The sequence below is a fragment of the Lissotriton vulgaris genome, chromosome 3_1 (genome assembly GCF_964263255.1).
Source record: "Lissotriton vulgaris chromosome 3_1, aLisVul1.2, whole genome shotgun sequence".
NCBI lineage: Eukaryota > Metazoa > Chordata > Amphibia > Caudata > Salamandridae > Lissotriton > Lissotriton vulgaris.
In genome coordinates this window covers 550,543,766-550,559,842 of record NC_141689.1, presented here as the reverse complement: position 1 = coordinate 550,559,842, position 16,077 = coordinate 550,543,766, and positions in this window count along the sequence as shown.

Sequence of the window (16,077 nt, the reverse complement as noted above, 5' to 3'; positions counted from 1 at the left end):
TGGCTCTGCGTTCAGGCAGGTCATCACTGTGTCGCTTCAAACCAATTTCTCAACTCTGCAGGATCTGTGCAGAAGTGCGTAGATCCCCCATGAATAATCTTTAGGCGGGCTGGGAAAAGGAGCGCATACTGCACGAAGAGTTTGTTTCACGGCAAGAAATGTGGCCCGTTGACGCTGCACTGCCTGGGAATAGTCTGGGAACAGCATTACATGTTTGTCCTCCACTCTGAGTGTTCTCGCTTGTCTGGCTGCTCGCAGCACCGTGTCCCGGTCCTGATAGTGCAGCAGTTTGAGCAAAAACGGCCTGGGTGGGGAGCCGCGGGCGGCTTCCGGGCCGGGACCCTGTGCGCTCTCTCTACCGAAAAGAAAAGAATGGTGATAGGTCCTGGGCCTGAGTGAAGGTCTTAATCCAGTTTTCTATATATCGTATGGGGTCTGTCCCTTCCACGCCTTCCGGTAAGTTGAGGACTCGTATATTGCTCCGGCGAGAGCGTCCCTCCAAATCATCAGTTTTGCGCTCTAGAAATCCCACTTTGCTCTGTAACTCTTTGTTGGCCTCTTGATGTGCCTGTACCTGCGGCCCCATTACGTGCAGCGTTTTTTCCCTCTGGTTTACTTTTTCAGCCAGTTTATTGTGATCGTCTCTCAATAGGTTGAGGTCCGTGGCCAGCTCGCCAAACTTACTCTCCATGGTCACCCGGGAGTGCTCTATTGCCGCTAGTACTTTGTACAACTTGGCCGACATATCGTCCGTGGTGGTTCTCCATTCTGTGTTTTCCCCGAAGGCCCTGGGGAGGGCTGCCGCCTTGTTGCCGTCGCTGGTGTCGTGGGCATCGTTTGCTGTGGTCTCCCCATTGCCACTCAGGCCAGTTGAGGGATCCCAACGGCGAACCCCGTATGGCCGGGTCATATGGGCCTCGCGCGTAGGTGCGCAATCCATCTTCTCCTCCCCCCTAGCAGGGTTCTGGGTCCCGTTTGATGGCAAGGACCCCTGCGACTGTCCGGTATCCAGCGGCCCCTACTGCCGCTTGGGTCAGGGTGCGGCCCAGATCTTTCGCTCCTCCGGGATCTCATGTGAAAGATGAAAAAAAAAAAAAAAGAAATGGGGTGGGTGTTGGAGATTCAAGGATCCGCCTGGGGTTTGTTTTGTACTTGCCATCCTGGCGTTGGATCCTGTCTTCGGCACCCGCTACCTCACATGCAATGGGGGTAACTGTCATACGTGGGCCCCCTGTGAGCGGGATTCCCGCGGTCGTCCTCTATTGATGCCGGTTAGGTACCGCGATGGGCTCCCTCTGCGCGCTCTGGCCTCTGGTCCGCCTCACTCCCCTCAGGACCAGTCAATGTGCGCCGCCATTTTGTGTGGGCCCGGCAGGTATGTGCCCAACCCCTCAGCAATCCACCCCCGCGGCTCCCCAGGTCCCGGTGTCCTGATCCTGTGTGCTGACCAGTAGGGGGAGTCGAGGGGGGATGTGGGCGAGGCCGCCGTCCGTTCACGGGTGATGTGCGTGAGGGAGGTAGATGCTCACTCAAATCGCTCCCAGGAGCTCCCCACTGACTGGGCCGTTTTGGCAGCGACACCTCCGCTGTGCCAATGATGCTCTAATCTGGGGGGGTCCCCTTCTCACGCCTCCGCCACTGACGCCGCCGGGGCCCTCCCCACAGAGTCAATCGCACGGTTGTGTGTAGTCTCCAGCGCGGGCCTCCGCTGTTTGCCGCCACTCGCTCTGCTGCCCCAACTCAGGCAGCTTCGGGGTTCCCGGGGCCTCTGGTCTCGGTGTGCACCTCCCTGGGGAATTGCCGCAGGCCCTGTAGCTCGTAGGGCACCAACACCCCCTCCGTTGATGGACGCAGGGAGGAGGGGAAGGGGGAGCGCTCTACCTGGGTGGGGGGGTGCCTCCTGCCTCGCCCCTACTCCGCCACCTCCCGGCCGCTGCTGATGCTCCTCAAAGTTGGACCCCCCCTGCGCCTCGGGTCCCGATTTTCCGGCGCCCGCCTCCTCAATCGCCCAGGGCCCCTCTGGCAGGCAGGGATTCCCTACGCCACAAGCTCGGCGCACTTTCGGGGGCCTCCGGGGTTCACCCGGTGTATTCACGGTGACGCCGGGATAGTGTGGGTGCAGCTCCGGTGCGGCCTCTTCAGCGCCGGTGGGCCCCCACACGACGGCACGGTGCCCGGAGTCGCCGGACTGCTCGTTCCTAACTCCACCAGGGACGGCTGATGGGCGCCGCCATTTTAGGCGGGCTCAAGTACCACCGAGTCCGGCCTGTAGCTCCGCTCCCGCACAGACTAGGCGGGAATCCGGAGCACCGCCAGCATCCTCACCGGCTTCCTGCCGCTCCGCAGGGCAAACTAGTGTGTTTGCGGCATTCTGTACGTGGCAAGGTGGTGTTCCCGTGGGCAGCCGATCGGAGCACTAGTAGAGTGCGTCCACCATCTTGGCTGGCTTGGCCACGCCCCTGTAGTACTTTCCTGGTTACTAAAGAAAAGTGTTGTAATTATTTAATACTGTTGGGAAGGAAAAGTCCTCTGTATTACAATGGATGTGTACCACTGACCTGAGAGCCCAACTGTACTATTGTATGGATCCCTAATGCTGATTGTTGCTGCCATAGGCAAACAAGGATCATGAAAGTACGCCATAACATAGGCCTGTCTCATGGTTTGCGATTTTGTTGGACTGGGAAGGGCACAGTAGAAGTGAACAGGTCCTTTTTAGGTTTCGCTGGGGGACGGAGCCGTTAGGCTCCGCCTCCAGAGAAATCTATTGATTACAGTAAGCACTCTGGAACACGCCCCCCTGTCCCATTGGCTAGCTCCATAAATGGAGCCTAGCCATTGGACGAGGGGCCTGTCCGTCAATGCCGGACCAGACACGGGGGCGTTCCCGAGATTCTTTGGCTTTTGCCGACGTCACGCGACGCCGGGAACGCCCCCGAATCTGGTCCGGCCGGGCCGTGCTTGCTGCTGTCCTGCCTTGTGTCCGGCCGGGCCGTGCTTGCTGCTGTCCTGCCTTGTGTCCCTCCTCCCGCCGTCCCCACGTTTCCCGCCTCCCTCCCGACGTCCGTGTCCTTTCCCGCCCCCCTCGTCCTCTCCCGCCCGCCCCCCTCGTCCTCTCCCGCCCCCCCCCCCTGTCCTCACAAATTGTGGTATACCGTCCCGCCCGGGGGTTTCTTCAGCCGGCCGGCCAATCCTAGCGCGGCCGGCCGGAAGTGCCCGCCCCCCCGCCGCCCAGGGGAAGAAGGAAGACGGCGGCCCACAAGAAGTATGGCGGCCCACGCGGGGCTCCCGTGGCCTGCCTGGAGGGAGCCCCGGAAGAAGCGGAGGACGTTGCCGGGCAGGTGTTGCCGAGTAGGACAGCTGCAGCCCCGCGCCTCCGCCCACGGTGAGTGCTGTGTTGCTCGGGTGTTCACGCCGCCCTGGGATAGGTTTTTATAGTTATTCATGCTTCCCTGTTTAAGATGCTCATTTGGCTTAGAATTGAGGGTTAGTTTATTTCTCATTGTGATGTGTCTGACCCCTTATAAACGTTGTCGTGCAATTCCATCCCTGCACGAAATAAATATGTAGACTATAAACTCGTGTGTGCGGTCGTTTAAGGCGACTCATTACCATGGGGTTTAACACATTTTATTGAAGGGCGGGTAGCAGGTGTTTTAAGCACTGTGTTTTGCTGGGCTGTTTGTTTCTAGTCAGTGCATTTATGTAGAAGTTCGTTTCATCCATTTGTGCTCTCCAATATTACTATCGGTTGTACAGCAGACGAGTGCCTTCTTGGGAACTAGTTCGCATCTAAGTGTGTTTTTTGGAATCTTTGTTGTGGTCTAAGGTGTCCGCCCACAGTCGGCCCTATTCGTACACTGCACGTTAATCTGCTTAATTGCTCGTGGTCTTTCATCCTATTCATCTGGATAGTTTACTTTATGGTTAAGTTGTGTGCGTAGGCAGTGGTAGTGTTGCACACACACCGCTGTCAGAGATATGGAAGGAATCCTATGCCTTCAAATCTGGATGTGTGGAATCTACCTACCGATTAAGGGGAGGGCCAACTGCTTCCTGATTGTATTCAACTGTGCCTTTAGAATACAGGGGTTCACCAGCAACTCTTCAATTGGACGTTCATACACAATGCATTTCCCCCTGTACCCCAGGGATGATACTCAGTAACAGGTTCTCCAATGAGAAACGGCGCCCATTCAAGTGCAGCACGCACTCTTAGTATGATCGCTTTTATATTCGGCACCGCAGTGGAGCTTATTGTTGTATATTTATTTGACGTTACAAGCATTCCGTGGTGATATGTGGCAGGTTTCTATGTTTAAGTTAAGAACGCAGACTTCCCACCGGCAGTAAAGCACTTTGGTCGACGTGGCCTTTTTCGGAACGACTTGTTTGTTTATGGAGAGGCGCATCCCGCCCACCTGCTGCGGTGACGTGTGCACATCTGCCTTTCCCCACGTCATATTTACATCCTGTTTTCTTTAAGCAGCCCAGCATACTTTCTGTAAAACTGCAAGTGCACCCCCCGTGCATACTAGCAAATATCGAGTATCTTGGTTAGTTGCTCTTTTCTACTGGAAACTGAAGCACCCTGAAAGCCACCAGTGTTTAAGCGCACACTGCTGGAACATTTGTGTGCACAGCTTGCTTCTACGCCTTGGCATGCTGTTGCTGCCTGTATAATTTGCATATCATTAGTATGGGCACGAGTCACTGCAACAGATAAAACATCTTTACACTCATGTCTTACAATGGCTGGAACGCCTCATCCAGCTAGAGTAAATCAGCCCCTTTGATGTCAGCCAGGGATCCTGGGATGGCATTCGAGCTTGAGCTTGTGACCTGGTAACCATAGAGACATTAACCTATTGGAATTATTTTGTCCTATGCTTTTCATGCACGGAGGACGTTAAACGGAAAAAAACGTTGTTCCTAATTCTTAGCGGCATCAAAGCAGACTTTGCTCCAGACCTTGTACTAAGTGGTGAAACAATGATTTCTATGTGCGCTCTAAATATTTTCTTCAGTATTCCTTTTCTTTGAAAAAGAACAAGCGATATGTGGTTGAATGAATAATACAGTCTGACTTAGTTTGCACCAGTCATTCTTTTTTTTTTATTAAATCTTTTTAATATGCAGTTTCAGTTTGGGGTTTCTACTTCAAACTGTACTTGGATTTAAAAGGAACCTGTCTTGTATTGATTAATACATCATATGATTTTAAACCTTCACCGTTTTGTGCAACAGGCAATACACTATTACCTTGCTTCATCAAAGAAACCTATAATGATTTTGTATGAGTTACGCAATGCATATAGCTATGAGGATCACCTTGCTACTAGTTGACAAGCTGTGTGTATACAACAATAGTAGGATTATATATATATCTATTTTTTTTTTAGCAAAAATACGCCGCACTCAGAAATCCTTCACTTCAGGTATTTAATTAAGTAAACAGAGCCAGTCTGTCACACCGACCTGTTTCGGCCACGCAGGGCATTTCTCACTGTTGGAGGACACTACTTTATAGCCTGATAACATTTCTTGCTAATAAAGAGATCAAAGAGGGGTTCTCAATACCAATCATTAAGAAAACAACTGAGATGCTAAAACTTACAAGAGCAGGTGGCACAGATAACTTATCAGCAGTAATAATAAAAACAGCTATTCCCCTTGGAACAACTTGCTCCACCTGCTTTTTCAAACAAATTCTCCTGAAAAGAGGTTCCTAGATTGCTGGAAGGGGCAGTCCCTCGAATCTGGGGTACACCTCCTCCACCTCTGGCCAAGTTTGACCCCCCGCCCCACGTATGGAGCTCTCCCTTCATTGTTTACCTCCTCTCTTTCATCACTTCTCCCTTACCCTCCCTCTATTTCATGCTAGAGGCTTCATGCGAGCCTCAGCTGGTGAAACTCTGCTTCTGTGCCACCCCTGACCTCTGCGTGGGGCTCTTTGCGTGTGTGTGGGGCTCTTTGCGTGTGTGTGGGGCTCTTTGCGTGTGTGTGGGGCTCTTTGCGTGTGTGTGTGTGGGGGGGGGGCTCTTGCGTGTGTGTGGGGGCTCTTGCGTATGTGTGTGGGGGGCTCTTGCGTGTGTGTGTTTGTGTGGGGGGCTCTTGCGTGTGTGTGTTTGTGTGGGGGGCTCTTGCGTGTGTGTGTGGGGGGCTCTGGTGTGTGAGGGGGGCTCTTGTGTGGTGTGTGTGGGGGGCTCTTGTGTGTGTGTGTGTGGGGGGCTCTTGTGTGGGTGTGTGTGTGCAAATGCAATACGTCTTGCATTTGCGACAGAGTAAGCTATTGGCATTGTAAATGAGAATGCCATTTATTTATCTGTTTTCAAAACCAACACATAAATAAAAAGTTTGTCATTTACAATGCCAATAGCTCAAACTTTTCCGAAGGCGAAACCGTTGCATTGTAAATGCTTGTTAGGTTTCGCTGGGGGACGGAGCCGTTAGGCTCCGCCTCCAGAGAAATCTATTGATTACAGTAAGCACTCTGGAACACGCCCCCCTGTCCCATTGGCTAGCTCCATAAATGGAGCCTAGCCATTGGACGAGGGGCCTGTCCGTCAATGCCGGACCAGACACGGGGGCGTTCCCGAGACTCTTTGGCTTTTGCCGACGTCACGCGACGCTGGGAACGCCCCCGAATCTGGTCCGGCCGGGCCGTGCTTGCTGCTGTCCTGCCTTGAGTCCGGCCGGGCCGTGCTTGCTGCTGTCCTGACTTGTGTCCCTCCTCCCGCCGTCCCCACGTTTCCCGCCTCCCTCCCGACGTCCGTGTCCTTTCCCGCCCCCCTCGTCCTCTCCCGCCCGCCCCCCTCGTCCTCTCCCCCCCCCCCCCCCTGTCCTCACAAATTGTGGTATCCCGTCCCGCCCGGGGGTTTCTTCAGCCGGCCGGCCAATCCTAGCGCGGCCGGCCGGAAGTGCCCGCCCCCCCCGCCGCCCAGGGGAAGAAGGAAGACGGCGGCCCACAAGAAGTATGGCGGCCCACGCGGGGCTCCCGTGGCCTGCCTGGAGGGAGCCCCGGAAGAAGCGGAGGACGTTGCCGGGCAGGTGTTGCCGAGTAGGACAGCTGCAGCCCCGCGCCTCCGCCCACGGTGAGTGCTGTGTTGCTCGGGTGTTCACGCCGCCCTGGGATAGGTTTTTATAGTTATTCATGCTTCCCTGTTTAAGATGCTCATTTGGCTTAGAATTGAGGGTTAGTTTATTTCTCATTGTGATGTGTCTGACCCCTTATAAACGTTGTCGTGCAATTCCATCCCTGCACGAAATAAATATGTAGACTATAAACTCGTGTGTGCGGTCGTTTAAGGCGACTCATTACCATGGGGTTTAACACATTTTATTGAAGGGCGGGTAGCAGGTGTTTTAAGCACTGTGTTTTGCTGGGCTGTTTGTTTCTAGTCAGTGCATTTATGTAGAAGTTCGTTTCATCCATTCGTGCTCTCCAATATTACTATCGGTTGTACAGCAGACGAGTTCCTTCTTGGGAACTAGTTCGCATCTAAGTGTGTTTTTTGGAATCGTTGTTGTGGTCTAAGGTGTCCGCCCACAGTCGGCCCTATTCGTACACTGCACGTTAATCTGCTTAATTGCTCGTGGTCTTTCATCCTATTCATCTGGATAGTTTACTTTATGGTTAAGTTGTGTGCGTAGGCAGTGGTAGTGTTGCACACACACCGCTGTCAGAGATATGGAAGGAATCCTATGCCTTCAACTCTGGATGTGTGTAATCTACCTACCGATTAAGGGGAGGGCCAACTGCTTCCTGATTGTATTCAACTGTGCCTTTAGAATACAGGGGTTCACCAGCAACTCTTCAATTGGACGTTCATACACAATGCATTTCCCGTGCACCCCCCGTGCATACTAGCAAATATCGAGTATCTTGGTTAGTTGCTCTTTTCTACTGGAAACTGAAGCACCCTGAAAGCCACCAGTGTTTAAGCGCACACTGCTGGAACATTTGTGTGCACAGCTTGCTTCTACGCCTTGGCATGCTGTTGCTGCCTGTATAATTTGCATATCATTAGTATGGGCACGAGTCACTGCAACAGATAAAACATCTTTACACTCATGTCTTACAATGGCTGGAACGCCTCATCCAGCTACAGTAAATCAGCCCCTTTGATGTCAGCCAGGGATCCTGGGATGGCATTCGAGCTTGAGCTTGTGACCTGGTAACCATAGAGACATTAACCCATTGGAATTATTTTGTCCTATGCTTTTCATGCACGGAGGACGTTAAACGGAAAAAAACGTTGTTCCTAATTCTTAGCGGCATCAAAGCAGACTTTGCTCCAGACCTTGTACTAAGTGGTGAAAAAATGATTTCTATGTGCGCTCTAAATATTTTCTTCAGTATTCCTTTTCTTTGAAAAAGAACAAGCGATATGTGGTTGAATGAATAATACAGTCTGACTTAGTTTGCACCAGTCATTCTTTTTTTTAAATTAAATCTTTTTAATATGCAGTTTCAGTTTGGGGTTTCTACTTCAAACTGTACTTGGATTTAAAAGGAACCTGTCTTGTATTGATTAATACATCATATGATTTTAAACCTTCACCGTTTTGTGCAACAGGCAATACACTATTACCTTGCTTCATCAAAGAAACCTATAATGATTTTGTATGAGTTACGCAATGCATATAGCTATGAGGATCACCTTGCTACTAGTTGACAAGCTGTGTGTATACAACAATAGCAGGATTATATATATATATATTTTTTTTTTAGCAAAAATACGCCGCACTCAGAAATCCTTCACTTCAGGTATTTAATTAAGTAAACAGAGCCAGTCTGTCACACCGACCTGTTTCGGCCACGCAGGGCATTTCTCACTGTTGGAGGACACTACTTTATAGCCTGATAACATTTCTTGCTAATAAAGAGATCAAAGAGGGGTTCTCAATACCAATCATTAAGAAAACAACTGAGATGCTAAAACTTACAAGAGCAGGTGGCACAGATAACTTATCAGCAGTAATAATAAAAACAGCTATTCCCCTTGGAACAACTTGCTCCACCTGCTTTTTCAAACAAATTCTCCTGAAAAGAGCTTCCTAGATTGCTGGAAGGGGCAGTCCCTCGAATCTGGGGTACACCTCCTCCACCTCTGGCCAAGTTCGACCCCCCGCCCCACGTATGGAGCTCTCCCTTCATTGTTTACCTCCTCTCTTTCATCACTTCTCCCTTACCCTCCCTCTATTTCATGCTAGAGGCTTCATGCGAGCCTCAGCTGGTGAAACTCTGCTTCTGTGCCACCCCTGACCTCTGCGTGGGGCTCTTTGCATGTGTGTGGGGCTCTTTGCGTGTGTGTGGGGCTCTTTGCGTGTGTGTGGGGCTCTTTGCGTGTGTGTGGGGCTCTTTGCGTGTGTGTGGGGCTCTTTGCGTGTGTGTGTGTGTGGGGGGGCTCTTGCGTGTGTGTGGGGGCTCTTGCGTATGTGTGTGGGGGGCTCTTGCGTGTGTGTGTTTGTGTGGGGGGCTCTTGCGTGTGTGTGTTTGTGTGGGGGGCTCTTGCGTGTGTGTGTGGGGGGCTCTGGTGTGTGAGGGGGGCTCTTGTGTGGTGTGTGTGGGGGGCTCTTGTGTGTGTGTGTGTGGGGGGCTCTTGTGTGGGTGTGTGTGTGCAAATGCAATACGTCTTGCATTTGCGACAGAGTAAGCTATTGGCATTGTAAATGAGAATGCCATTTATTTATCTGTTTTCAAAACCAACACATAAATAAAAAGTTTGTCATTTACAATGCCAATAGCTCAAACTTTTCCGAAGGCGAAACCGTTGCATTGTAAATGCTTGTTACCCTTTGTCACTGGAGTTTGGCCTTCAAGCTCACTCACCTTTTTAAAAGTCCAGCTGCTGGTTGCTTAACTCACCCTTGGCCTACATCAGTTAGATGTAAAGTGTTGTGTGCATGATATATGTGTGTCTAGGAAGAGTACAGTACAAGGACAGAGCAGTGCTAGGCAGTACATGCATGGTGAGTGCATATACTGGGTGTATATATATATGCGAGGGGCACATCACACAAGAGATGTAGTGCTATGCAGTGCTAGCACAGTGGAAGCATATACTGGGATTGCGAAAAGTTCAATACATGAACGAATAAGTGTTGTGCGCACAGGATGAATGTGTGTACTGGCACTGTGTGTGTCTGCAAGTAGCACATTGTGGCATAACACAGAAATGCTACTGTACTGAATAGTGCACAGTGCGAATGTGTGTGTCTGTGAAGGGAGCAATGGATGGAGGTAACAGTACTGAATCGTGTGTGTGTGCTGTGTCCAAACACTCAATGCAAGTGTGCCTGAAATGGTACATCACATGGATGGCCCTGGGTTTCATTTTGGAACCCCAGGCCTACCGGGTGAAGATACAAGGAATAGAGAAATCCCCTCAAAAAGAGTTTTGAATTGCAGCATTCCTGTGAGCAGGGTGGGAGACTATGGAGAAAGGAGAGAGAATCCCCCCGGAACACATCAAAGGGTCGTCTTCGATTCAGTGAGAAATCACACGGAAGAAGCCTGGACGCTGATGGGGCTGATAAGGGTGTAATAAGGAGTAGGGCTGGGAGTCTGGGATCAACCTTTTGAAGCACATATCACTGTGGCTTACATCCAGGTGTGAAATCTAAACGGCCTGGGTTGTGGGACAGTTACAGAGTGTCTCCTGAGGAGACTGAAATGTTTTCAAGAGAAAGAAAAGAGGAGAGAAGTGTGTACTTCAAATGAATCAGAACCCCATCATAAAACTTCAAAGAGCCAGACCCTAAATCACATTTGGTGTTTGGAAATGGACTATAAGAAGGAGAGGTTGAGACCCCAAAAAATGTTTATCTGCTAAACAGCCAGTCTGCCTGTGTGAGGAGGAGAATCCATGCAAGACTTCTGCCTATGACCAGGATGGAAGCCAATGCCTGCTGGGTGGGGGGACATCACCCAGAGAAAACAAAGCCACCTGCTCTGGAGCTTGAAGCCCTTGTGCCTGCCTGCTCACAAACAACAGTGTGCCCTGTGAGGAAGAGTAGACCGTTGGAGGGAGCGAGGTCAAGTAGAGAGGACTCCCAGTGTGAGGTGTGAGGAGACAGCTGTGCACTGAATTGGTCGTTGCCTGTGTGCAAGATCAGATCGGTGACCCTCATATGCTAGGAGAGGCCTCCGTGAGTTTAGCCATGAATCGAGTGCTGTGAAGGGAGCGTGAAACCTGTACCATCTCGCTGAGGTGACCCCATATGCCAGTAGAGGCCACTGTGGAAATAATTGTTGCCAACAAAGTGCCAAGACCGATGCAGACCTTAGCGGCGATCCTGTATGCCAGGATGGGCCGCTGTGGTGTAGTTGGCTGTGCAGTGAAAGCCAATGCCATACCAGCGGGTATCAGAACAACCCTGTATGCCAGGAGGGGCTGCTGGTACCAGGTATTGAGAAATTCGCGCCGTCGGCCCAGGAAACTGAAGATGTGACATGGAGATCAGAAATAAGCACTAAAACTTGCCCCTGACCTGGCCCACAGACTTTGGGAGATGTTGAGAGGGCATTGCTCAATTGCTGGAACTCGGTTGGTAGCACAAGGATTGACCCATCTCCCCCAGAGTTGGGGAAGTGCTGAACTTACCACATCACCAGAAGCCAGGAGCACATCGATCACTGTTGGAGCCAGCCGCACAGCTCAGGGAGAGCCTGTGCCTGCTGCCATGCATAACGCATGCAGGCCGACTCGATTGAGCACGACTGGAGCTTTGAGGTTGCCCACGGTCAGGGCACATTCTGAAACAGTGAAAGTTTCTTTGCTGCTGGATAGGGTATGGCTTGAAACAGGCCTGCTGGGCCCGAGGGGACTTGCTGCTAAAGGTCCTGCAGCACCATACATACTTTTGACTGTTTCCTAAGAGTCAGAGTGGACTCTTGAGTAAGGCCTACTAGTGAGCATTCAGAATAACCCCAGCCACATTGCAAGAAGAGGGTAGGACAGTGATTTGCCAATTAAACACTAGAGCCACTACCTCAAGGGGACGGTGTTATTGCTTATGAATCTTGCAATTCCTCTTTGAAAACATAGTTAGAAATAAAATAATTATTTTTAATATAAAAATAAGTATTTGACTGGGCATTGATTTATTAACATTGTTGAGTGCATTTTGAGCTATCAGCCATGTTCACTAAGCTGAATTTCCACTTCCCCACAGAGGGAGACTTTGCTCGTCCACAGCTACCGCTGACAGGTGAGGGCAGAAGGGGTACCTGGCCCAGATGCTCAGGATCCATAGTAGTATATCCAATGAACAATGGTTCCTGTGGCATAACAACTTGTACAATTTATATTTAGTACAACAGCTCAATGGCGTTTTTTAATTATCATAGAAAAAGGGGCTTGGCAAAGAAAAAGGCACACTCATACCAGATTCTGAAAAATGCTTTTGTAATTTACATAAGGCAGTTATAACAACGACATATATACAAACAAAGAAGTGCAATGTGTCCCCAGTGATATTGTGAGCGAAAACAACAACCACATAAACAATAGGTGAGCTGTACAATTTTTCGACTATGAATATTTACAAGAGGGAAATGACCAAACGCAACAATAAATCAATTTGTCATCAGTGACTATCTACAGTCATAGAACACTGTGTTTTAAGGGTTCATTCCCTATGGCGTCGACGGCGTTTCGACCTATTAGATGAAGGTCTCGTCAGGACTAGACAGTGAGGGACATCTATAAAGAGAAGTGAAAAAGTGAATAAGTGTGTGTATAGTCGTATTAATTAATAAAAGTATATGAATTAAATTCCAATGGGATGTACCTCGTGGTGTCTTTTATTACAACCCATGCGTGATAGAGTAATACTAGAAATAACTTACAGTGAACCCAGCCGGGCACTGTCAAGAAGCAAGGAAAAGGAGGTATTAATGATGTCACATTTACTGAGACATAAGCAAAAAAGTGCAAAAACGTCATGTTCAAGAACTTACCACTGTCATGGAGTCGTGTGGTAGTCCTATATGAGGGCTTATGGTCAGTGCCGATGTAACAGGGAGATACCTGACAATACAAGTGCACAAATTACTTAGATGCTAAACAGAGGCTCTAATACCGCTGCGGATGTCAGTCAGGGTCTTGAAATAGGTTCATACCTGTTTCGAAGGATAAACCGCTCGGTAGCGTTTTCCCGGTCGTCTGTAGAATGACAGAATCTGTTCCGGGTATTGACGTCATCACGCTTTTAACGTGATGCGTGCGGTGCGCGCGCAAGCAGAGAAGGGCTGTTTATAAACAATGACAGATTTTCTGCTTCGGTCCTATTTACATGAAGCATAATCGTAGTTGTAATATATACAATAACGCACAATATATTATCCCTGATTCCACATGCAATTAAGGAAGAAATATGTCTCATGTTTGCAACGTAGTGTGTGCAAAATCAGACAGGGGCTATTTATAAATGTGGAAGGACGTCTTGCCTCGATCCTCTTTACATAGTCATACTATAGTATTGATCAAGTTTAAACATAGTGTAGTGTATGACGATTTTTCAATAGCACTCAATATGTTACAAACAATATAGCTCCAATAACAGTTTGCAATCATCAAGGGAGTATACATTTATCCAAAGCAGAAACAATCATAAGCGCCCCATATTTCGTCTCGGAATTGTTGTATGCCTAAATCATTGCTCTACATTAATACACATTATCCGTGACATACCACAATACCCCTCAATTCAGAAGTTCTTGCTCAGAAATGCTCAGGTTTACCAGATCTCATCAGGTCATCAGGGTCGAGACAAAGCCCCTCCATTCATCTGCAGAATTTAGACCATCCTTAATTGAATTGATTTTATCAATCCAATGGCACTCACGTCGTAGCAATATCTGTGAAATATCACCACCTCTTTCAGGTACTGTCACAGTGTCTACCACCTGCCATTTCATCTGGTCTGCAGAATGATTTTTCTCTAAGAAATGCCCTACCAGTGGTGCTGTTAAAACTGCTTTTCTTATGCGGCTGCGATGTTGGCCTATTCTCGCTTTCACTGGTTGTTGTGTCTGCCCAATGTATGGTAAACCGCAAGGGCACCAGATGCAGTACACGACATTACGTGTGTTACAGTTTGAGAAAAACTTCAGTATGTGTTCATGACTACCATGTTTAAAGGAGTTTGTCTTCTCTGTCAGAGGGCAAATCACACAATTGCCACAAGGGTGATGGCCCAAGATGGGTGGGAGATTCCATGATGTTTCTAATGTGCCACCTCTCCTAGTACTTTTCTCCGTAGATGACCTAACCAAGTGATCTTTCAAATTTTTCCCTCTTTTGTAGGCAAATAAAGGTACATCAATTTGAGGGTCAATACTTTTTATGATATTCCAATTTTTTATAATTTTCTGACGGATCTTATTAGTGTGAATACCAAAAGTGGTGACACATACAATTTTCTCCATTTCTCTCTTTGGTCTAGTAACCAATAGTTCCTCACGGGGGCAGTACCAGGCACGTTTAAGTGATTTTCTCACTATTTTATTCGGGTAGCCTCTCTTTAGTAATTTGTTCCTTAGTATTTCTGCTTCTTTTAGATAGTCATCTCGCCGAGCACAATTCCGACGGATCCTTAAAAATTGCCCAAAGGGCAAACCGTCTCTCAGTGCTCTAGGGTGTTGGCTCCTATATGACAGCAATGTATTTTTTTCGGTTGGTTTTCTATGAAGAGATGTATAAAGTTTACCCTCATCATGTTGGATACTCAAGTCAAGGAATGGGATCTTATCTTTTTGCAATGTAGATGTAAAGGTCAAGTGTGTTTGAGCAATGTTTAAATACACAACAAATCTCTCAAAATCCTCTTCGTTCCCTCTCCAAATAAGAAAAATGTCATCAATATACCTATACCAGCAATTAATGCTGGTATGGTAAGGATTATGATCACTTAGGACAAGTTCATTCTCTACGCTGTTCATGTAGATATTAGCTAAATTTGGAGCAAAAACTGCTCCCATGCTCGTGCCACTACATTGTTCGTAATATTGGCCACTGGATACAAAATAATTCCTTTGCAGTGCTACTTCAAGTAATGCAATTATAAAGGAGGTGGGCACAATAAAAGGTCTTGGTCTAGTATCAAGTAGATGTTTTATGCAACCAATACTTTCGACTTGGGGGATGTTAGTGTAGAGTGATGATATATCTAGAGTGGCTAGCCAGTCTGTATCTTTATCAAATGCCATGTCTTCTACTAGATTTATCATGTGCATTGTATCACGCACATAACTAGCTTGTAGGGGAACGTAGTCTCTTATGAAGAAATCTATGTATTTCCCGATTGGCTCTAAAATCGAACCACACCCTGACAGGATGGGTCTTCCTGGGGGGTGTGTCACACTTTTGTGCACCTTAGGGAGGGTGTATAGGACTGGGGTTCTTGGATTTGAAGAATTTAAAAATTCAAACTCTTTCTTAGTTATAAACCCTTGGTCTAGTCCCTCTTTAGTGATGGTCACAATTCTCTCACGAATCTCAGTTACAGGGTTATGCTGGAGTTTCTTATAATGCTTCTCTTCAGAGATGTGTTTATTTATTTCGATGTCATAGTCAGTTCTTTCCTGGATGACTATACCTCCACCCTTGTCTGCGGGTTTGAATATTATTGAGGTATTTCTTTTCAAATTCTCAAGTGCTTGACGTTCTAACAGCGAGATGTTGTATGGTGTAAATTGTCTGCTGTTTTTTAGGGTATCTACTTCTTCCAAAATCAATTTTTCGAAAGTAAGTATCTCTGGAGGCATCATACTGTTTGTGGGATAAAAGGTAGAAGGCAATTTTAAACCAGTAGTCGATTCATGGCTAATAAAATCGCGATTTTTAAAGAATATTTTTAGGCGAATTTTCCTGAAGAACTGGAATAATTCAGATTTTAGGTTGAAATAGTTACTCCTTTCTGTGATGACAAATGAAAGACCTTTACTTAGCAGGGAGATTTCGGAAGATGACAATGTATGTTTAGACAAATTAAAGATAGGTATTACCTCCATATTGTCTGCAAGATCAGATGTATTGGGAAAAGTAGATATTACATCCATATTGTCTG